The following is a 24,004-nucleotide window of genomic DNA, read 5'->3' as shown; positions in this document are numbered from 1 at the left end:
TGTGCAAACGTGATGTCAGGTGTTTTCATAACAACAGGCTCTTAATTTCTTTCAAACGTCCCAGAGACACACAGAACAAAGCTATAACATAAGTAGCGGGGTGCACAGCAGATAATCATTGAGTCAAATTATATGAATGCTGATGGGAAATATTTCTCTCTAAGTTTTTAAAGGAACCTTGTCCAGACTCATTCTGGGGAGAATAGGGATTAACAACCCTTGAGACTTTCCTTTTGCATTTGAATGACTGTTTAGGAATGATTACATACATTGAGAGAGATACACCCATACACACACAGAAATAAACATATGAATTATTCTGGAGAGACTAATTTCACATGGTGTTTTTAAAAAGTAAGTCACTTGGAAAATATTAGGGAAGGTCTGGAGAAATGGATCAGTCCGTGAAGTGTTTCCTTGGAAGCTCGAGGGCTTGGAGTTTACCACTGAAACCCACATTCAAAACATATGTTTGAATCTGAACATTGGGGAAGTTATGCTTGCTTTCCAGCCTGTCCTGCATGGCAAGTTCCAGATCAGTGACAGAGAGACTGCCTTTAGGAGAAAAAGAAGTTAATGATTGTCCTCTGGCCTCTACACTCATGTGGATACAGGTTCACTTGCACCTGTGTGTGTGAGAGAGAATGCATCCATGCATGCACACAGATACACACACACACACACACACACACACACACACACACACACACACCCTTAGGGAATGATTGGCTTTGCTTCTAGCCACTGCTTTTTAACATCCTGATTCCAACAACGTCTTTAAGATCATTGTAGATAGAGCTTTCCTGCCTTGCCCACAGTCAGGACAAATCTTTGTCACCTGCCAGTCCCACAGCTGCTCAGACCCAACCAAGTAAACACAGAGATTTATATTGCTTACAAACTGTATGGCTGTGGCAGGCTTCTTGCTAACTGTTCTTATAGCTTAAATTAATCCATTTCCATAATTCTATACCTTGCCACATGGCTCATGACTTACTGGCATCTTCACATGCTGCTTGTCATGGTGGCAGCTGGCAGTGACTCCTTCTGCCTTCCTGTTCTTTCTTTTCTCCTCTCCGTTAGTCCCACCTATACTTCCTGCCTAGCCACTGGCCAATCAGTGTTTTATTTATTGATCAATCAGAGTAATTTGACATACAGACCATCCCACAGCAGATCATGATGGTAGCAAATATGTGAGGAAAGTAACTTCCATCCTTTGGATACTCATCTAGAAAATCTCCCCTTCAACATGATTATCTGTGCTTTGGGAGAGGGTCAGTCTAGATCATCCCACCACCAATAAGGGCTCAGAAGAGGCTCTCTTAGTTGTGCTGAACCAATTTGTGTTTGACAAATACTGAAGGAACAGCTAATCTCAGAGTGAAAAAATCAAATTGAAAAAGGTCTCACTAAACTGGAACATGAGGCACAAGGTAAAAGATAAGCATTGGTTTGTCTAAATATCGATTTGCAAAAAAAATCATCAGAGCTGGAGAGATAGCTCAGTTGGTAAAGTACTTGTTGCATAATATGAAGACCTAAATTCAGATCCCAAACACCCTTGTAAAAAGTCAGGTGTGATGGTGCACAGTAGAAGAATGCAAGGTGTTTCCTTGAGATTTGTGAACTATTCAGGGAGATTATTATGCCTGGAGAAAGTGCTGTGGAAACTAAAACAAGTGTTTAACTAGAGACAGTATCCTTGCAACTGGTGTCTGAAGTCAAGGTAGTCTTGAGAGACAGTCTTTCAACCTGTAGGGGTCTGACATTAACTCAGGGTGTTCTGTTAGACAACTGGAGAGGTGGCTTGGAGATGTCATATATAGGTATGGGGCGGGACTCCCTAAGAGAAAACCTTACATTTCTGCCATGTACAGACTTAATTCACTCCTGACTCATCTACTTAAGTGCTACAGAAAGTGGATTTCAGGTGAGTTTTCTGCATAGCACTTATAATTTCAGCAACATTTGACAGACTTCTTCACACCAAATTTTGACTGTAGCAAAAACCTACCCCAAGCCCTGGGTCAGATGCCAGAACTATGTCCTAAAGGCCCCAAACTGCATTAGTGGTAAGAACAATAAATCAACTTTAGAAATAAGACTGAAAGGAATAAGTAGAGCACAGCACAGTCCTCAACATTGTATCGGGGCACTGTGTAGTGTTCTAGGCTTACTTATTTGTGTGTGTTGTGTCTCTTTGTATGAGTGTATATCCTTGAGCATTCCCAGAGGCCATGAGAGGGTGTTACCCACCTGTCCTCCTCTCTCACTTTCAGCTTACTTCAAGGCAGAGTCTTTTCTTGAACTTGAGACTTGTATTTTCTCAGCTAAAAAACAAGAAAGTCCCAGTCATGCCCCTGTCTCCACCTGAATATGGGTCACAGGCTAGCTGAACAGCAAGTGTTACTCTTAATCATTGAGCTGGGGTTGTAGGTATACATGGGATGCCTGACTCATACGGGTGCTGGGGTCTGAATTCTGTGCTCAGGACTGTGTGTCAAGAGCTGCTCTTAGCCACCAAGTCATCTCTCCAGCTCAGGGCAACTTCAGTACTGGCTGCATAGAAGCTTCCTCAATGAGGGATGAAGACTGTACTTATCTGTAGGTATAAAGACAAATGTGTATATATTATTATTAGAGATTATGCTGATTTAGTAGATTAGTGGTTGCAGATTCTCCTCCAATAACCATGACTTCACTAGCACTGAGCTTTTAGCTAAGTTTCTGATACCAGGCAGTTTTCACTTGTGTTGAGCAGGTGTTAAGTTCATTAGAAAACAGTTGCTTATAGACAGGATATGTGTGCCACTACTGAATCCATAGTGTTATTGTGCCATGCTGGGCACTGATGTGGTTTAGAGGCATCATGGCTGGGTAGGACTATTGACTGATTCCCTCATAAGAAAGCTTGCATTGTGTCTGGTACCATGAAAGCTAGCCCTCAGGGAAGGGGCTATTCAGGTCAGTTCCAGCTTAAAGGTCTTTGGGCTCTGTTTCTGAAGTATATGGTGTCTTCAGCAATAGGAATTTGCCTTCCACCTCTGTAAGGTAACCAAGAAAAACAGCAATAGGCTGTATGTTTTGGGAGTCTCTTAGGCAGCCCTGTTCTTAGGCAGTTCCAAGAACTCAAAAGAAGGCTTCTCAGGTCTAGTATTAAGGATTTTATTAAGTAGTCTTTGATTCTTGGAGGATACACCATTAGCCCAGATGAGAAAAGTTCATTAAAACTTTATACATATGGCCTGTGCTGCCACCCAGGGCCCTGGTGTTGTCCAGGTCCAGGCTGCTTCTAAGGTCCATGTCTGGGTCCATGGCCTTACAGTAGCCAGGGTCTGAGTCAACATTTGTAGCTCCTGTTGCAACCAAAGGCTGTGTGGTTGCCTGGGGTCTGATCAAGCACCTGGGACCATGCTGGTGCCCAAGAACAATGCTGCAGTCAGCGTCATTCAGATCTGAGTGGCACATACTACTACCCAGTGCCATGGTGATGCCCAGGCCAGGATTGAAGCTGGGGCCAAGTCTGGTTCCACAGTCTTACTGCAGCTGAGGTCTGTGTTGATGTCCATGGTTCCTGTTGCCATCAAGGGCCATGCTGATTCCCAGGGTCTGGGCCACCACCTGGGACCATGTTGGTGTCCAAGGGCCATGCTGCCAGTGGGGTGACATTTGCTGCCACCTGGGTCCACAGTGATATCCAGACCCAGGCTGCTGCTGAGGACCATGTCTGGGTCTGAAGTCCTACTGCGGCCGAGGTCTGTGTTGAAGTCTGAGGCCCACGTTGCCACCAAAGGTCACACAGAACCTGGAGTTGGAGTCACAACCTATGGCCTTGCTGGTGTCCAGGGGCCATGCTGATCTACCAGCAGAGCCATTCTGATCTGAGTGGCCAGTGCTTCCACCCGGAGCCAAATGTCATCCAGGCCGAGCTGCTGTCTCTGCCCATGGTCCAGCTGCAGCCGAGGTCTGTGTTGATGTCTGTGGCCTGTGTCACCTCAGGGGACCATAAGAACCATGTGTGATGAAATCAGAGGGCCATGCTAAGCTGCCACCTTTTGCTGGACCTGACTCTCAATGGACAGTGCAGCAAGAGAGCTAGCTGGTCCTGACCCTCATGGAGAGCTGACCCCTGCACTCCAATGACATGGCTCAAACCCTCACCATAGGTGAGGGAGAACGGACCATGACAGCATGGGCATAGGGGGCTGGCTCCACCCCCCTCTCCTGTGGTGGGTGGCCCCAGTAGCCTGGACTGACCAGCTTAGCTACCACTCTGGCCCACAGCCTGGCCTTGGGTTGGCTCACCCTAACATCTACCTTATCTAGGACCTGCTGGAGCTCTTGACAGGCTGGTTCTGTAGAATAACACCCACTGGATCTCCATGACTCCAGGCAACTGCAGGATATACCAGTTTCAGTGAGGATCAGAAACCAGAGGCCTTGAACCAGATCAATGATTCATTGCAATGGACATTTGCTAGTAAAGCTGATTGGACAAAGGGTGCACTATGTGACACATTGCTCCCTATGCCACCAGGATAAGGAAGAGGTAGGAGTCGGAGAGGTGAGAAGGAAGGAGAAGCAAAGAGGGTTTTTTTCTTTTGTTGTATTCTTGTTTTTGTTTGTTTGTTTGCTGTTTTGTTTTGTTTTTAGTTTTCTTTTGGGGGCACTGCAGGGGTGAGGGGAAGATATGGGGGGGACTGGACAATGAGCTCAATTGGGGTGCATGATGTGAAATTCCTTGTGGGCTTTTCAGGTATCTATATTGATATTTTATCCCAGACCCTCCTTCTGCTGTGCCTGTCTCCTCCCCGACTCCCTAAGGAGCACCCCCTTTCCCCATTTTCTCTATCAGAACACTTGTGTTCTGCATTTGCCTTTACCCTCTTTGTACCTTCTTCTGTATTTACTTCCCTCCCTAAGGGGCCTCCTTCTCCCATTTCCATGATCAGATTCTTGTACCCTGCAATCCACTTCCCTATTGCTTCCCAAACCCCCCATCCTGGCAATGGTCACATTTTACTTTTCTAGTTTCTTAAGAACTACAGGTTATGTACCCACATCTGAAGATTTGGAACTAGGAGCCTCAAATAAGAGAGAGCATGTGACATTTGTCTTTCTATGTCTGAGTTCCCTCACTTAATATGATCTCTTCTAATTCCATGCATTTTCCTGCAAGGTCCATGATTTCATTTTTCTTTACACTGTATATGGACCATGTTTTCATTACCCATTTGTCAGTTGCAGGACATTTGGATTGTTTCCACATCCTAGCTAGTGGGTTTACAGCAGCAATGAACACGGCTGAGTATCTGTTGAGCAGGATGTCAAATGCTGCGTCACATGATGGATTCATTTTGGAGAATTCTCCATGCTAATTTCCATAGAGGCTGTACCAGTTTGCAGTCCCACCAGAGTGAATGAGGCTTCTCTTTTTCCTGCATCACTTCCAGCATTTGTGGTCAGTTGTTCCACTGATCCTGCCATTCTGGCTTGGGTAAGATGAAATGTCAAAGATGTTTTGATCTGCATTTCCCTAATTTCTAGAGATGATCAATATTTTTTTTTAATTTCTTAGTCATTTTTTTTCTTCTTTTGATAACTCTCTATTCAAGCCCCAGGCCTACTTTTCGAATAGGTAGTTTGATGTTTTTACTTTGATTTAGAGTTCTTTGTCTATCCTGGATATCAACCCTCTGTCAGCTAAGGTTGGCAAAGGTACTCCCGTTGTGTGGCTTTCCTCTGTACCCGGTGACTATTTCCTTAATCATGCAGGTACGTTTGGTTCTGTGAAGTCCCACTTGTTGATTGTTGACCTCAGTTCTTGGACAGATGGAGTCCTGTTCAGCAAGTTCTTTCCTATACCTGTATCATGTAGGGCACTGCCTATGTCTCCTTCTAGTGGTTTCAGATTTCACATTTGGGTTTTTTATTTATTTGGAATTAGATTTCATGCAAGGTGACAGACTTGGGTTTAATTTCATTCTTCTACATGTGGCCATCCAGTTTTCTCAGCACCATTTGTTAAAAATGTATTCTTTTTTTCCCCAGTGTTTGCTTTAGCATCTTTGTCAAATATTAAGTGGCTAAAGTTACATGTGCTCATGTTTGGGTCTTCAAATATGTTCCATTGGTCTTTATGTCTGTTTTGTGCCATTACTTGTGGCTTTTAATACTATGTAATGTATCTCTGGAATTGTAATCCACCAGCATTATTCTTTTTGTTCCGGATTGTTTTGGCTACCTGTGATCCTTTGTGGTTCCTTATGAATTTTAAGATAGCTTTTTTCTATTTTTGTGAAAAATGAGATGGGTGTTTTGATTGGGATTGCAAACAGTCTTTTAGTAGAATGGTCATTTTCACAAGGTGTATTCTATCAATCCATCGGCATGGGATGTCTCCACATTTTATAGTGTCTTTTTTTAATATCTTTCTTCAGAGGTTTAAAATTTTTCATTGTAGAAGTTCTTCACTTTCTTGGTTAGGTTTATTCTTAGATAATTTTTTGAGGCTGTTGTGAAGGGACTGTGTCTATGATCTCCTTTTTTGTATATTTGTTGTTGATATAAAGAAAATCTACTGATTTGTCTAAAGTTCTCTTTTTAAATAGACCTTTCTATAACTTACATTTTAAATGTTTTAACTATAGTACCTTTCAGACATTTTTCTTTCTGTTCAAGTTTATTTGGTGTTCTGTAGGCTTTGGGCATCTTTTTCTCTAGGTTTGGGAAATTTTCTTCTATGATTTTACTGGAGATAGCCTCTATGCATTCACTATGGTTTTCTCCTTCTTTTTCTAGACCCATAATTTGTCAGAATATCCCAGAACTTTCCTGCATTCTGTTCATATATATTTTTTAGACTTCTTGTTTGCCTTTGATTGACCCAGATCTCCTCTGCCTTCTATCCCTGACTCTTTTTTTGGTACAACCCATTCTTTCGGGGAAGTTTCCCACTGTGGTTTTTAAATGACATTGCATATTTCATTTCTAACAATTTCAAATTGAGTTTTCTTTAAAACTCATGCTTTATTTTCATGTCTTGGCTTGGCTTTCTTATTTCATTTATCTTTTTGTTTCTGTCTTCTTTGAGTTGTTTGACCATGGCCATAATCATTCTTTTGAATTCTTTGTCTGGAAGTTCTTCCATGTCAATTTCATTACCTTTGATTTGTATTTTTCAGAGATGTACTATTTTGGTTTTTTCATGTTGTTTTATTTCTGTGTTAGAATTTGTATATCTAGAACTTCAACAGAGATGTTTACAGTGTCTGGGGGGAAGAGCTAATTCATAGAAGAATTGGGATGCCAATTTTCTCTGTTTGTCTAGTATTTGGGACTACAGCCTTTACCCATATCTTTTGCTTTTCAGTTATACTCAGGGTTGCCTTTAGTAGTTTGATCAAGTAGCTTGGAACTCATTTCCTGTAGCAGTGTCCTGGGTTTTAAAGCTAGATAGGGCAAGTGTGTGTGTGTATGTGTGTGTGTGTGTGTGTGTGTGTGTGTGTGTGTGTGTGTGCCTGTAGGTCCATGTCAGGCAGCTGGCAGGGCTCTGGTAGGGGAGATCTACTCGCCATTCATGTTGGCAAGAGCCTCTTGTGGGAAGTAGGCTGAGAACTGGTGAGTCTCAAAATGCAGGAGAGGGGCTGCAAGGTGAAAAAAAAAACCCTTTCTGGCAGCCATGGTGTGATCCAGATGAAGAGTGTCTCTAAGGGGAGCATGGGTAGCCTACGTGTACTCCTGCACCATATGGGCAGACTGGGAGGGCCCTGATTGGTGGTGTTTTGAATCTGGAGAGTCCCAAAGGGACACAGAGGGGACGGGAGGTAAATTGAGCAGTCTGGCTAGCAAGACAGACCAAACCTGTGAGTTTTGGGTTGAAATGAGAGATTCTATCACAAAATATAAGATGAAGAATCATGAAGGAAGAGACTTAATGTCAGCCTATGCTCTACACACATGTGCATACACATGTGCTAATACAAAGGTATAGACAGGTTCATACACATTTGAACAAACATATATGTGTGAACCAAATACATACATACATACATACATACATACATACATACATACATGCCAAGAGAAAGATTCATGGTAGAGAGGGAGAGAATAAATAGGGACAGGAGAAGGAAGAAAAGGAAGAAGGTAGCATAAGATAAGCAGATTTCTCCATCAAAAACTTACTGTAAATATTTGGGAAGAATTTCCCTGGAAATATGAAGTATTAATGGGACTCAAGGGAAGGAAGGAAAGCTGGGGGTGGGGAGCTAAAAGGCCCATAGTCTGGGGTTAAAAAAGAGCAAGCAGGCCTGAGTACCATTAATAACCATTGATGCATAGAAACAATACAGGGACTTCCAGGAAGTCCCACACTCCCTAAAAAGAGAATAGAAGGAATGCTGATAACCCTCACCCCCAGTCAGGCTTGCACAAGGCTTTGATGTCTGCATAAGTTGTCAAATGAGTCCCATAAAAGGAACAGCTAAAGGGCTCATCCCCAGAACTTGGTGACATCTGAGCTACTTTGCAACTCAGTTTGGGAGATCTCAGGAAGGGAGAACAGTTTAAAAGTCTGACAGGAAAGACAGATCTCCAGAGCTGGTGCCACAAAAGGATCTAATTAAATTATCATAGTTGAAGGCTTTGGACATCATATGGGTTCCACTTTGAAGGGAGGGGCTTTAGATGATAAGCCCAAACTGCTACTCACTTGATTTCAAATTCCATCAGGCAAGGGGAAATTAAAGAAAAGAGAAAGTCCGGGTTAATGTTGCCATGATATTAAGCCACTCATCAAAAAGTTAGAACACAGCTGAGGGAGGATGCTTCTCTAGGGCACAAAGATCTTTGCTAGTGAGCTTTGACTTATAGAATTTCTGACAAAGTGTTTTATTCATGTTCAATCCAATTCATGTCAGCTGTGTGAAGAAGTCAAGCTATAGTTTTGACACTGATGAAGGGGAGTGGTTGAGAATCGCAGTGATGATGATGATAAAGATAGATGATGGTGATGATGATGAAGATAGATAGTGATGATGATGGTGATGATGAAGAAGATAGATGATAGTGATAATGATGATGATGATGTAATGATTGTGGTGGTGGTGGTGGTGGTGATGGTGGTGGTGGTGGTGGTGGTGGTGGTGGTGGTGGTGGTGGTGGTGGTAAAACCAACTCTGGGAACACTAAGAATGGATTTTATACCTGGCTCTTCTATTTATTGCTTTGTGATATTTCAAAAGTAGATTCAATTTCATCTGTTTTGGAGAATGATAATGGTCCCTACCTACTATGACTTGAATGTGTGCATGTTCCCAAATGCAGATGTTGAAAACCTACTCCCACACTCAAGGTGATAGATTTAAAAGATAGGGCTTGTGAAAAGTGAGTAGTATAACTCCATTACCTCATGAGGATGCAGCCCCCACCCCCACCCCTTATAGGAGAATACTGTTTTAGGACCGTAGAGATAGCTCAGCTGTTGGTAGCTCACACTGCTCTTGCAGAAGACCAGAGTTCAAGTGCCAGCATTTGGATCAGGCAATAACCTGCAACTCTAGTTCCAGGGTATTTGGTGTCCTTTTTTTGGCCTGTGAGAGCACCTGCACATCTTTGATATTCACACATACATAACACATAAATAAGAATAACAAAGATATGTCTGGAGAGAGAGAAAAAGAAAGAGAGAACATGTAGTTCCCTCTTCTGTGCCAGATCAGCAATATGAATGAGAGCTTTTGCCAGGACTCAACCACACCAGTGCCTTGCTGGAGCTCCCAATCTCCAGAACCTGAAGAAATGAGTTTCCATTGTTTTATAATTCACACTGGAAACTCAGTGCACAAAGCAGGGTGATGCATGCACAGTTCAATCAATATTACCTGTCACTATTGTAGTTATTATCATGATATTAGGGATCATAAAGCTTGCCTATAATTTTTGCTATTGCCAAGATTTGATTTGAAATTATACAGAGTCCCTTTTATTTTCCTGTTGCAATTTTATTTTCAACTGGTTTCAAGGAAATGCCAATATGTGAGGGGAAAGTGCATATCTTGATAACTGTCACTTACCTCTAAGGATCTAGAGGTGGGATGTATTTTGAGGCAAGAGGTAACAGGGTAATGGGCAGCTTGCTTGCTTATTCCAACATTTCCCAGTTTCAAAATGTTAAGTTCTTCTAATATCATCCTAGACCCACCTGCCAATCAGTCACTTTAGTTCTCATCACAGAGTCAGGACAGACTTATGGCTAGAGGTCTCCTAATACCTGGAGCAGAGGCTAACCTCCCAACAACTGACCCACCATAGGCTGCGGAACAGGGCACAGTCACATAAGTTCTGATTTATAAGTTTTGGGACATGGGGTACTTCCTTCTTTTTCACAGTTGGTACTATACAAGAAGAAGACCAGGAGACTCCTACAGTAGGCTATGTGTAGTGGTATTTGTTCTACCAATGACTTTGGGCTATATGGCCAAAAGGAGGCAGTGATTCCTGCCATTGTACATGGCCTCTTATAAGGAGTTGGAGAAGGGTCACATGCCCCTTCTCCCTGGTCCTGCTTGCGAGGTAGATTCACTCTCATTCAGATGAGGGGACAATTTCTGCTGTCTACTCCATTCTGTAATTATGAATGTATTTCCTCAATTTATGTCTTAATAAATTCTGTTACCCATTTAATAGACTCCTGTGGGTTGATCATAAAAAGTGGTGCCCAACATGGGGCCCAGACCCACGACCCTGAGATTAAGAGTCCCATGCCTTACTAACTTAGCTAGCCAGGCTTTACAAGGTAGCAATGAAGAGTTAAATGAAAAGATTATTTCTCTGGAATCTCCTACCCAGGATTTACAAGGTACTAATACAGACTTAAATAAAAGGATCCTTTGTTTGGAATCTGCTAACTTACTACAAGAACTTCAGTCCATTAATAATAAATGTACAACCAGATTTGATTCTATTGATAATAAATATGAATACTTAATGGATAAAACAATAATTCTCCAGAGTAATGTTGCCACTATTCAGATACTTTATAAGGAAGAAAGATTATCATTAACTGATAAACTAAGGGATATGGAATCATATGTTTCAGTAGAACATAACCAAACCACCCTAGGTGTTTGGTTGCAAGCTCTGGGAGAATCTCTCAGTAAAGATGACAAGGAACCTAATAGGAAGAAGGGCAAAGCCATACAAGTCATAACATCTCCAGATGACTCTCATACAGTGGCTTATCCTGCCATCATTCATGAGAGGCCAGCAGATGATAGATATCCTGAGTCATATGTAGAAGATATGTTGCAACCTATTCCTATGAGAGATTTTTAAAACATTATGGAAGTGGTATACCTATGGTATACACTAAACATATGTAAAACAGATGTTAAATATATGGTCTCCCATAAATAGAATCATACAAGATGATTGGAATCAGTTAATCTCACCTGTTCTAGAATATATCCAGCAGTTATAATGGAAAAGCTGGTTGAGAGAGGAAGTGAGAGTTGTAGAACAACAGGGTAAGACCAGAGGTTTTGAGATCTCCCAAGATAAATTCTTGGTGAGGGACATTTCACTTATAGAAATGTACAAGACACTTAAGATGAGCATATAATATCCCTATGCTGTACAACAACTTTAAATGCTTGGAAAAATTTGAGAACCTGATAAACCAACTGGGCTATACACAAAACTTTTCCAGGGAGCACAAGAACCTTTTACTGATTTTTTTTTTTTTACAAATGCTGATCACAGTTATAAAAAAGATAGTGTCAGACAAAGAACTCAGACAAGTATTTACTGAGTCTTTGGCATTTAACAATGCTAATGCAGAATGCAAAAGAATACTTACACCATTAAAGGTCAGGTCATCACCTCAGGATATAATATATCTCAATATAAAACAGTCTTGAGTCTCTTAACTATGGTAATGAGACTTGGATAAGAGGGGCAATTTCCAGAGGTGGAATGAGATCTCGAGGTACCAAATGTTTTAACTGTGGTACACCAGGTCATATGAGTACAAACTGTACACAGGGTGCTCCTAGAAGTAATACTCCTTCTAGAAATAACCCAAACAGGAGACCTCAACCTTCTGGACAATGCCAAAGATGTGGCAAAGGCTGGCATTGAACCAATGAATGTAGATCAACAATAGATATATGAGGCAACCCTTTACTGGCAGGAAACACCTCAGGGGGCCTTTCACAGGCCCCCAAACTGAACATGGTTCAAACATTTCCAGACACTGTGGAGGAAATTCCTCTCCATGACAATTAAATAACCCAGTGTCTAATGTAAAAAAATGATACTGCACTGGATGATAGAACATCTCTGACAGATGGATCAAAAATTTCATAAAACAAATATTTTGGCAGACTTCCACAAATGAACAAAAACCAAAGCTTAGACCTCGAATTAATGGCATTGTTCTAGAGGGCCTGGTAGACATAGGTGTGGATGTGACTATAATTACACCAAAATCATGGCAACCAAATTGGCCTCTTCAAGAGGTAAGTGTCCAATTTCTAGGGATTGTAACCCTATCTTAAGTAAAACAAAGTTTGAGATGGGTTGAATGCATAGGGCCAGAAGGACAGAGAGGAAGGTTGAGGCCATAGGTGGCAAATGTAGTGGTGAATCTTTGGGGCCGAGATCTGTTATAGCAGTGGGATACCCAGATTAAAATTCCTACAATCTCAGAAAGGGAATATAGACAAATGCATGTTTCTATGAATAATATTATAACATACTATAGAAAACAGCCACCAACCATTCAGGCTGTACATAAACAAAGCACAACTGCTGTTGAACTCTCAGAAGTAACAATAGTCCTACCTTTAAAATGGCTAACTTATAAACCTTTCTGGGATGGACAATGGCCTTTGAAAAAAGAGAAGCTCCAAGCTTTAAAACAGCTGGTTCAAGAGCAGTTAAATGCTCAACACACTGAAGGATATATGAGCCCTTGGAATTCTCCTGAATTTGTTACTAGAAAAAAGTCTGGTAATTGGAGAATGCTAACAGATATGAGAGCTATTAATAAGTAATTCAGCCTATGGGTTCCCTACAGAATGCCCTTGCCCTCTCTGTTACCCAAAGAATGGCCTATTATAGTTATCAACTTAAATGACGGTTTCTTTACCATACCTCTACAAGAAGAGGATAGAAAAAAAATTCTCTTCACAGTATCTGATTAAAATAATTCCCAGCCAGTCAAGAGATATCAATGGAAGGTCCTCCCACAGGGAATGTTAATTAGCCCTACCCTGCGACAAGATTTTGGGCAAAAACCATTGGAAATAATTTGTGCAAAATTTTCACAATCTGTCATCTACCATTACATGGATGATATCTTATTAGCTGATCCAAAGTTAGGTACCTTAGAAAATATGTTTGAAGGAGTAAATAAAGTTTTGCCTTGCTGAAGACTACAAATTACTCCTGAAAAAAATACAAAGAGGAGATTTTATTAATTACTTATGATACAAGAGAGAGATATAAAAAAAATTGGACCCCAAAAGGTACAACTCAGGAGAGATCGATTGATTTTAGACTTTTAATGATTAAAAAATTGTTAGGAAGCATTTCCAACTTCCGTGCTATCATTGAAATATCTAAAAATGAACTAGTAAATTTTTCTGATACCCTAAAAGGGGATAAGGACTTAAATAGTCCAAGAGAATTATCAACCGAAGTTGAAAAGGAATTGGCACTAGTAGAAAAGAAAATACAAGAAGTGCATGTGGATCATGTGAATCCAGAACTTAAGTGTATTGTGATCACAATCCCCTCCAGACACTCCCCCACAGGGATTTTGATGCAGAGGGAAGATATTACACTGGAGTGGATATTTCTATGTGGAAAAGATCTCTGGTTTGTTACTAAAAGGAAAATTAGGACTTTGCCAGTTGACAGGAATGGACCAAGCAGAAACTGTAGTGTCTTTAACTAATGATGAAATTTCCTTATTATGGAAAGATAATGAATACTGGCAAAGAGCCTGTAGTAACTTTTTGGGAGAAATTAACACCTGTTATCCCAAAAGCAGGAGAATAGAATTCATAAAGAAATCTGAATGGGTTCTTCCTCACATTGTACAGCAAAAACCAATTTCTGAGGTCCCCACATTCTATATTGATACAAATAAATCAGGAAAGGCAAGGTATAAATTAGGAGACTTAAGTAAAGTATTTAGAAGCCCATATAATTCTCTACAAAAGGCAGAACTGTATGCCATTCTTATGGTAATAATGGATTCCATGGAAACTCTCAATATAGTTACTCTCAATATGCAGAGAGAGTTTGTTTTACACATTGAAACTGATGAATTTATTCCTGATAATACAGAATTAACTTCACTATTCATACAATTATAGGAAATCATCAGAAATAGGGAACATCATGTGTGTGATATTATATATATGTATATAATACATACATATATAATATATACATATATATAATACATATATAATATATACATATATTTATATATTTACACATATATAATATCACACATCAGATCCCATATGGTTCTGCCAGGACCTCTTACACAAGGTAATGATGAGATTGATCAGTTACTAATAGGTAACATGCTAGAAGCCTCAAAATTTCATAGGAAATACCAGGTAAATAGTAAGGGTTTGAAGAAGGATTTCTCCATCATTTGACAACAAGCCAAGAAAATTGTAAGAAAATGTCCTGCTTGTTCCTTCTATAACCAAACTCCATTAACCCCAGGAAGCAATCCAAAAGGTATACAAAGAAATGAAATTTGGCAGATGGATATATTTCATTTTGCAGAATTTGGAAGATTAAAATATGTTCACCATACCATTGACAACTATTCAGAATTTCAATGGGCAATTGCTATGAGGTCTGAAAAGGCTGACTCCGTGATTACACACCTATTAGAAGTTATGGCCATCATGGAAATACCTGTACAAATTAAAACTGACAATGTCCCAGCATATGTCTCAAATAAGATGAGATAGTTTTTTGCCTATTACAATACAAAGCATGTTACAGGTATACCACAAAATCCCACAAGCCAAGCAGTCATAGAAAGAGCCATTTGAACTTTAAAGGATACACTGAATAAACAACAACAGGTAAGAATGACTCCTAGAAATAGACTGGATAGTGCTTTATTAACCTTGAATTTTCTCAATGCTAATGAGAAAGGAACAACAGCTGAGAAGAGACATTGAATGACAGACAAAACTTCTGAGCTAAAACAACCGGTTTATTTCAAAGATGTGTTTACCTCAGAATGGAAACCAGGATATGTCCTACTTTAGGGAAGGGGTTTTGTTTTTGTTTCTGCAGGAGGAAAAAAAGCTATGGATACAAACAAAATTAATAAAATTTGATTCAAACAGGAGAAACCCCTTGATGAGGAGTAGTAAAAGCTCATCCACCAATGTGACATCTCTACAAATTGTTAAAAAAAATTTAACAAACAAGGGTTGGGGCAGGATTCTGTTTTCCATCTTTACAGGATAATAGAAATACCCATCTTCAAGAAATCATAAGGCCTTGGACACCCAGATGTCTACAGCAGAAGGGAAGAACTTATTGGTACCAATATAGTCTACAGAGTAATATCTCAACTGCCTAGTATCAATATCTCTTTAACTGTAGAATAGTTTGTGGTCCTGGTTCAATTATAAATCAAGCTGGCTTTGGAGTTGGAATGTGGCTCTCTCATTCTCTAAACTCAAATATGTTGTTAAAAGAAAAAAATTAAGAGATTCTGTCTTATATCAGAAGAGTTAACTAGTGTGAAACAGAAGAAAAACAATAATCTAAGGACCATTATCATCAGGATTCTAATTCTCTCCACACTTATTATTGATTTCTCAGAATCCTTTCTTACATGTCATGTCATCTTTAAATCCAAACTTTCCATTTTGATATTAATAACATTCAAGTTTTCCACAGTGAAAATAAGTCTTCCCAATAGCAATCTCTGAAGTCTCCAGAAGGAAAATAGGGCTCCACAACAATGACTCTACTCAGTCCAGAAAGATGCCATGGTACCTAAGAACATTACTCAGTGACCAGCTTTGCACTGAAAACTCTTCAGGACAGTTCCAAGATGAGATGGTCCATCATACCAGAATCTCAGAAAATCTTATCCATTACTGAGACTGGCTGCAGACTCTACCACTAGCCCTATTGAGATCTAACTATCTAAGCTTTCTTACAGGACCCACAGAGATACCATCACCCCTAGACAGCAGGAAGCAATTCTAAGAAAAGGATGCTCCTCTCCCAAATGTTTCCTTTTTCTCAGGGATATGGATAAATGGTTGCAGGGTTGAGAGTGGAACAACAAAATTTAGACTCAGTATTCTCCTTTAGAAAAGAAAAAGGAGAATGGATAGGTATAGGATATTAAGGTAGATTATTGTATTTACTAGTAAACTACTTCAGTAAAATATCAGCCTTAGATAATTTGCACTGATATGGATTGTTGTATATTGATACAAATGTAAACTATTCTTATATTCCTATTTAAGATAATTTGTATATTGATACAAATACAAAACTATATTTATTGTATTGCACACATATTCCTACACCTGTTCATAATTTTTATATTGATACAAATGTAATATTATATTTGTCATACTGTACATATGTTCTACCTCTATTTAGAATATTTTGTATACTGATACATACTTAGGATTATTGTCATATTGCATATTCCACTATACATTCCTACCTCTGTTTAAGCTATTTTAAGTATTGTCACAATTTTGAGGTCATTGTACATCTGCTTTGTTAATGTGAAGCCTTAGTCCTTAAGTTATTTAAGTAGAGAAGACTTATTGAGCTATAGTCACTCATGCTTGTCATTTCTATAGTTACGTTAATTAGGTTCTCCAGATTTACAGAAACATATGTTAGATGGATAGGTCGTCTTCAAACATTTCACAGACCTAGAGAATATGGCATTTAAATGTTTTGATAACTTAGAATTCTGTTGACATGAGACAGGATTGCTCCTGGCAGTACTGATCTGATCCCAAGAGAATGTTGGGCTTCTAAGACATTTATGTTTAGAAGTTTATCTTCTTCCTGGCACATAATGGCCTGCTGGGCAAAGAACTGCCCTTGCCTCAACTGCTGACAGTACGAATGATGTCCTTTCTGGATGAGCGGGACACATGGAAAAACAACTACTGAACCTTGCCAATACAAGGTAAGATAGTCTTTCAAAATTCCTGCTTCAGAAAATGGTCTATTAGATACTCTAGACCTGTAGCCAATTTGTATGTACCAACAATGCTAAGAAACCTTAGGTGACTGTCCAGGCTGCCAGCTGTCTCTATCTACTCTCACAAGATTCCCAAAAGCTGCTTGCATCCATCTCTTGTTTTCTCAGGTACTATTATGTTCCTTCTCAGATCTTTGATGGAGTTGAAGATTAGATAATTACAGTTATAATCTTCTCATATCTTAGCTAGAACATGTTAGTACTAGAGTCAGAATCTTTAAGATAGGACAGCTACTGGAGTAATCTTGGTAAATTGCCATTTACTGACATTGTGAACATTTAGCATGTCTTTCTTGTTTGATGTTATTCTTGTTGGTTATAGTTCCATTTTTGTTTAACTTATCACCCTTCGTTTTTCTGGATAATATTTAATAATCATTCTTATTGTAATAGTTTGCATTAAGATTAGAACCTTTTCTTATTTAGACAAAAGGGGGAAATGTAGTGGTATTTGCTCCACCCATGACCTTGGACTATACAGCCCAAAGGAGGTGGTGCTTCCTGCCATTTTACGTGACCTCTTATAAGGAGTTAGAGAAGGGTCACATGCCCCTTCTCCCTGCTCCTGCCTGCGAGGTGGATTTGTTCCCAGTCAGATAAGAGGACAACTTCTGCTGTCTACTCTGTTCTGTAATCATGAGTGTATTTCCTCACTTTATATCTTAATAAATTCTGTTACTCATTTAATAGACTCACATGGATTGATTGTAATAGCTGTGTTTTCTAAATGTGTTACAGCTATGGCATAATAGCAGTTATTGCTTTCCAGAAATGGGAATCTAGCATTGCCAGAGGTGCCAGATGGAAAATACCTGATTTTTTTTCAATGTAAGATCTCCATGTTTACAAATGTTGGAAACTAAAAACAAACAAACAAACAAACAAACAAACAAAAACCACCTCTGTGGGCCAGACGACAGCTGTTGGTCAGCAGCCTCCGACTCCTGACTTTAAACAAGCCCTCTACCCCAAGGCCTTCGCAGGCCTCCGCCTACACACCGTTTCTTTCTCTTACCTCTTTACAAGTCTAGTTTATACTTCCTAAGGATCCGATGTTCCTGGTCAATGATCCTGAGGCTGTGGAATCTAGGATGGGAGATGAGGAACACGATAAGCATTGTTTTGAGGTTTTCAGTGGTGTTTTGCACCCTGTAATAGGCAGTAAATTACATTTTCTTGCAGCTCTGTGTTCCCATTAGGAATTTTCCATTTCTCTGAATCCCTTCATATGTGGTGAGTCTCTCCATACCTGTTACATCATCAAGGTATGAGGAGTTTAGGGTGCCCACTCTTACCCGGCTGATCAATAATTAAGACAAGGACTTTACTATGGCTGCTCCCATGCGCGCACACACACATACACACACACACACACACACACACACACACACACACACACACACACACACACACCAAGGCAGGGACTTCTACTGTACTTATTTTCTTGCTCATGGACAGAAGTGGTATTCAACCCCTGCTGCAGAAGGGTTTCATGGATCATTGTAGTCTAACAGATGGAGAGAAATAGGAGAGGTAACCTGGTGGGACACCCCAAAGCCACACAATCCTGAATACTGTTAGAGATGACAGCACTCAGCTGAATGTCCCTCTTCCGCTCTGAGCTCTTTTTCCATCTTTTATTTCTTTAACTGATTGAGAAGAAGACCCACTAAGCCTAGCTGGTATCTATACAACATGCTCCTGGTGTGTTTGCCTCATTAGGGAAGATCCCAGTGTTCTATCCTGGAACCTCTAGCTTCTTATTTGTTCATTTTCAGGTCCTTCAACTCCATTGCCACCAGCCTTGACATCTCTCCTGATTTGAGACACATAGCTGTTTACTCACCATCTGTCCTTGATGTCTAATAGGCACTGAAACATGAGCAGGTTGGGCCTGGAGAGATGGCTCAGCAGTTAAGAGTACCTGTTACTCTTGTACCACATGTAATTCTAGTACAAGTGAACCAATGACCTCCTCTTGCTTCTGTGGGCACCAGAAATGCATGTGGTAGCCATACATACATGCAGGCAAAACAGTCACACATAAACAATAATAAAAATGTATCTAAAAATTTAAAAGCCATGAAAGGAGTAAAGCTGAGCTTTGGGTTATGTATCTTCAGACTTGTCCCTCTAGTCTCAGTAAATGTTCACACCATGTTCTATTTCTCAGACCATCATTGAAGCTTCCTTTGTCTCCTCTCTCTCTCTTTCCTATCCTGTCTTAAATCTGTAAGAATTTGGCTCCTCCTTTAATAATACGTCGAAAACCCAACTTTTTCTAAACCCTTAGTCCACACTATCATGATCTGTCACCTGAATTCACAAGTAACAGCCTCCATGCTGGCCTCCCAGATTCCATCTTTGCCCTTCACAGTTAATACCCATACAACTGTCAGTGTATCAGGGCATCCTCGAACTCTGTCCAACCTTCCCATGACCCCCACTTCATTTACCAAAAGAGCCAAACCCATCAGTATCCTGTAATCTGCTCTTCTCACCCTTATATCTCGACTGAATTCCTTATTATTCTTATTTTGGTTCCCTCACACTTAATCAGTGGTTTTTTGTTGTTGTTGTTGTTTTTGTTTTTCAAAATGCACACTTCACCAAATAATCCCATACAAGCTTCCAAAGTTCACGCAGATGTTACTTTCACAGTAAGATATTCTTTTCAGAGTTCAGTGTTAGCAGTTCTGACCTACTCATCTCATCTTCCTTCCTCACCTTCTGTCCTTTCTAGTTCCTTTACTTGCTTTATTTTCCCTATAGTGTTTATCACCATCTAACACCCAATAAGACTTAGTTAACTTTCCTTGATTTAGAGCTATCTTGCTTTTCTCACTAGGTCCTAGAAAACAAAGATTTGTTCTTTAATAGTTTTTTTTTTCTATTTTGTAATCACTAGCACTTAAAACAACGACAGGCATAGTTAGTACTTAGTAAATAAGTGCTGGATAAATGAATTAAAAAATAATAGGATATGAAATAAGAAGATCTAAAATATGGGGGCTGGGGAGATGCTCAATGGTTAAGAGCTCTTTCTACACTTTCAGAGGACCTGAGTTGGGATCCCAGCACCCACATCAGAAGGATAACAACAGCTTTTAACTCAAGAGGGGTTTAATTACCTCTGTTGACTTCCACAGGCAACTGTACTCAAATGTCTACATTCACACACACACACACACACACACACACACACACACACACACACACACACAGTTAAAAATAAAATGAAATCTTTAAAAGCAGTATTCACAAGGTTAGCTCTCCTTAAAGATCTATTGTGGAGATCTGTCTCCCATCAGAATAAATACATTTCTGCTTCACCAAATTAAAGTCAAAGAAAAATTATGTAAGACAAGAAAAAGTATGTCTGCAATGAAAAAATGTATGGAGTATTTTTTTTTTGCCAATATACTGATAGAAGTATGGGGAGGGACACAAACAATCAGTTCACAGGTGGGAGAGGTGGCAAATCACTGAAGAGATGCTAACTAAGACAGTTAGACAATATTTTCACCCAACAAGCTAGAGCAGCATTAAGAAATGCATCGAACACATTAATGAGGCCACTGGGGAATAAAAAGAAAAGGTGGGGGCAAATCGAGGTAGTCCTGGGAAGGCAAGTCTGCCATCACTGTGCAAAGGACAGTATACACATCCTGCAACCCAGTAGGGGTTTCTCTTTTTCCCTTCAGAGATGTATCAAGATATATGGAGATACATGTACAAGGAGGTTTATAGCAACATCAATCATAAAAGCCAATGACTGCCAACAACCCAGGTTTCCTTCAGTAGAAGATTGTTTAATTTCTACTGTTCCACTTTACAGGTAACAGTATATACCTACTTGAGGGGGTTGTGACAAATGCAAGCTTGTAGAGCATGCATTTCCTTTATCCCTCTTATTAAAAGTGAGGTGGGTGGTATAGGTATATATTCATATCCTAGATTATGTGTGCACTAAAAGAAATAGTTTGAAAAACACTCAAGAAACTATTAACAAATATCTATCCTAAAATGGGAAATCTGAAGTAGAAGAGGGGCTTTGATACTGCTTATATTTTCAAGGTAATTGAATGTTTTGTAAATCTTCTAATACAAATATTTGTTTTAAAAATATCATCCTCCACAAAAATAAACACTGGATATTGAAAGACACCTTGAGACCCATAGGAGTCACAGGCTCCCAATTTCTCCACTCCAGTGCTCCTTTGTGTTCCTTTTTACTGCCATAGCCTTACTCCTGTCAATCTGAGTACAGGGGCTCCTCCTCCACCACCCAGGACCTACCCCAAACCCTTCCTATCTGCCAGTCACAAAGACAACTGCATTTAATGGCCTGTTCCCCTCTCCCCCAGCATAAGCTTTAGGAAAAAGAACAGCCGTGGGGAGCTTTTGTCCCTGTTTTAGAATGCAGTTCAAAAGCCCTGCAATGATCTAGAAAAGAGAAAAGAAAGGCTGAGTGGAGATTGTAGGCCCAGGATGCTTTGCAAAAAATTACTAAATTGCACATATTAGGATAAAGGAAGAAACCATATATATCAACCACAAGTATTCATCCTTCTCATTTTAGGGCTGAAAACCAAATCCAAGCTTACATGTTAAAATAAGCATCTTGTTGAACTTTACTGATGTCGATACTCATGAAGATAGTGAGCTTGGGAATGCCTTGTGTTTTCTCCTAACTTCTCATGGGAAAGTGAGTTTTACACCCATGTTCAGTGACAAAGTTTAACCCTCATCGGCTCTGGGGAAGTGGTTAGGATGGGAAGTGGGGGAAAAGCAAAGTCATCAAATACAAGAAATTGGTCAATGTTGACTGTCAACTTGATTAGATTTAAAAGCACCTAGGAGATTAATGAAAATATCTTTGGGGGTGTCTGTGAGGGAGCTTCCAGAGATGGCAGGATCCTGAGGGCTCCGACCTGATGAGTCCTTGTTGGATTTATAATGTCCTTGAATTATTGGGATGTGGTGAAAGGGGGTGGGGTGGAGTCCACTAGAAGAAGAAGGTCACTCTGGGGAAAAGGGATGTCCTTGGAATGTATCTTGCCCTGGGTACTTCTTATACCCCTTTTTTCTCTGCTTTCTGGCCACTATGATGTGAGTAGCTCTGCTCTGCCACACCCTCCCCACCATGAAAGTCTGATACCTCTGGAACCATGAACAAGAGTAAATATCTTCTCCCCAAAGTTATTAGGCATTTGGTCACAGATGCACAAAAGTAATTAGTACAGGAAGTAACAGTGACTGGGAACAGCAAAGGCGGTGGCTTGAGATTTGGAGTCACACAAATAGCAGGTCCATTTTCTGTTCCCAAAATGATCAATGAGGGTGCAGTGTCCTTCATAAAGTCTCTAAATCTGCCAGGGCCGGCGCTGCTCATCTTGTGATCATAGATGCTGTTCCTGTTGCTGTTCTAAACCCCAAACTCTCAACCTAGGTCACTGTCATTGGCCTTCTCTTGCTTCCTCCTGAAGTTCCAATCCCTGACACCCTACCAGCTTCGCCATTTTCAACCAGCTTTCCTGACAGCACAATTGCCATCTTGACTGTCTCAGTCACACCAAGCTCAGGATTGGGCAGATGGAAAGATGGCTCAGTAGTTAATGTATTTGTGCTTGACATACATGCAGCCAGAATAAGGACCAGAGATCAGACTCTCAGAACCCATATCAGTCCTATGTGGATGTGGTGGCTTACATGCAATTCTGGCACTCAAAAGGTGGGACAGGGGATCCACAGCACAAGATGGCTGGCTAGACTACCCATATCAGTGAAGTCTGTCCAAGTGAAAGACCTTGATTCAATAAATAAGGCCTCCATACCATCCACACACAGGCATACACCTGCATGTGCACATACATGTGTAATTCCATATATGAAAATTCACATATATGCCTATACACTACATACATTTATATATGCACGTATGTGTGTGTTTGTGCATGTGTATACACACACACACACACACACACATACATACACATATAAGTACTTTCAGTTCACTATGGGCACTAGTCATATTTCAACTGCTCAATGGTTCCATGTGGCTAGTGACAATCATAATGGACAATACACATAAGGAATGCTCCTGTGACCACGCAAGCACTATTGGATAGGCTGGAATGAATGATTCCAGTGCCCTGTAGTTTTCTGAGATCAGAGACCTCATTGGAGGCATTGCCAACAGCAGCCAGATATGCCTGGGATGTCATCTATCTCAATGTTCCAATTCCCTGAAAATCCATAAACACCAAGAAAGGCACTAATGGCAGCTCATGGGGACCCCATGTCTTGTGTCTCATCGATTTGGATGGTTTGAGATGTCACATAGTCTAACATGTCCTATGTGAGGCCTATGCTTGTCCAGCTTCTAAAATACATTGCCCTGTCCTTCAATAAGAGGTACAAAAACACGGGACTCTTCAAAGGGATAGCTATGTGCTTGAAATGTTATCTTTGCAATTTTTTCAATAAATGAAGCAATAATAAAAAGTCCTAACAGGAGAGTGGAGAGGTTACCAGGCTGTGAGAAGGAGAAGATAGTGAGCCAGAGAATTATACTGCAGGACCCTAGGGAGGCAGCCACATCTGTTTTGCTCCTGATGCGGGATCTTTCCTGAGACTGCTTGAAAAGCGGTGGTACATCTAAGCTGCCAGTAGAAGTACTGCTTATTGAGCAGCTACTGTTTC

General features: G+C 40.3%; 1 long non-coding RNA gene across 7 annotated transcripts in view; it reads right to left on the bottom strand.

The window, feature by feature from the left end:
- LOC143274520 (uncharacterized) overlaps positions 1-24,004 on the bottom strand; it is a 331,539-nt gene that overhangs the window by 89,519 nt on the left and 218,016 nt on the right. For 6 of the 7 annotated variants that reach the window (XR_013053152.1, XR_013053147.1, XR_013053150.1 and 3 more), the window contains 2 exons: positions 18,315-18,385; positions 2,260-2,333 (listed from right to left, as the gene is read on the bottom strand). This is a non-coding gene — a long non-coding RNA (uncharacterized LOC143274520). The remainder of the gene's footprint in view (positions 1-2,259; positions 2,334-18,314; positions 18,386-24,004) is intronic. The other variant, XR_013053151.1, reaches the window with a different exon arrangement.

The sequence above is a fragment of the Peromyscus maniculatus genome, chromosome 8 (genome assembly GCF_049852395.1).
Source record: "Peromyscus maniculatus bairdii isolate BWxNUB_F1_BW_parent chromosome 8, HU_Pman_BW_mat_3.1, whole genome shotgun sequence".
NCBI lineage: Eukaryota > Metazoa > Chordata > Mammalia > Rodentia > Cricetidae > Peromyscus > Peromyscus maniculatus.
Note: the sequence above shows the minus strand (reverse complement) of the source record. Positions and strands in the feature narration are given on the sequence as shown.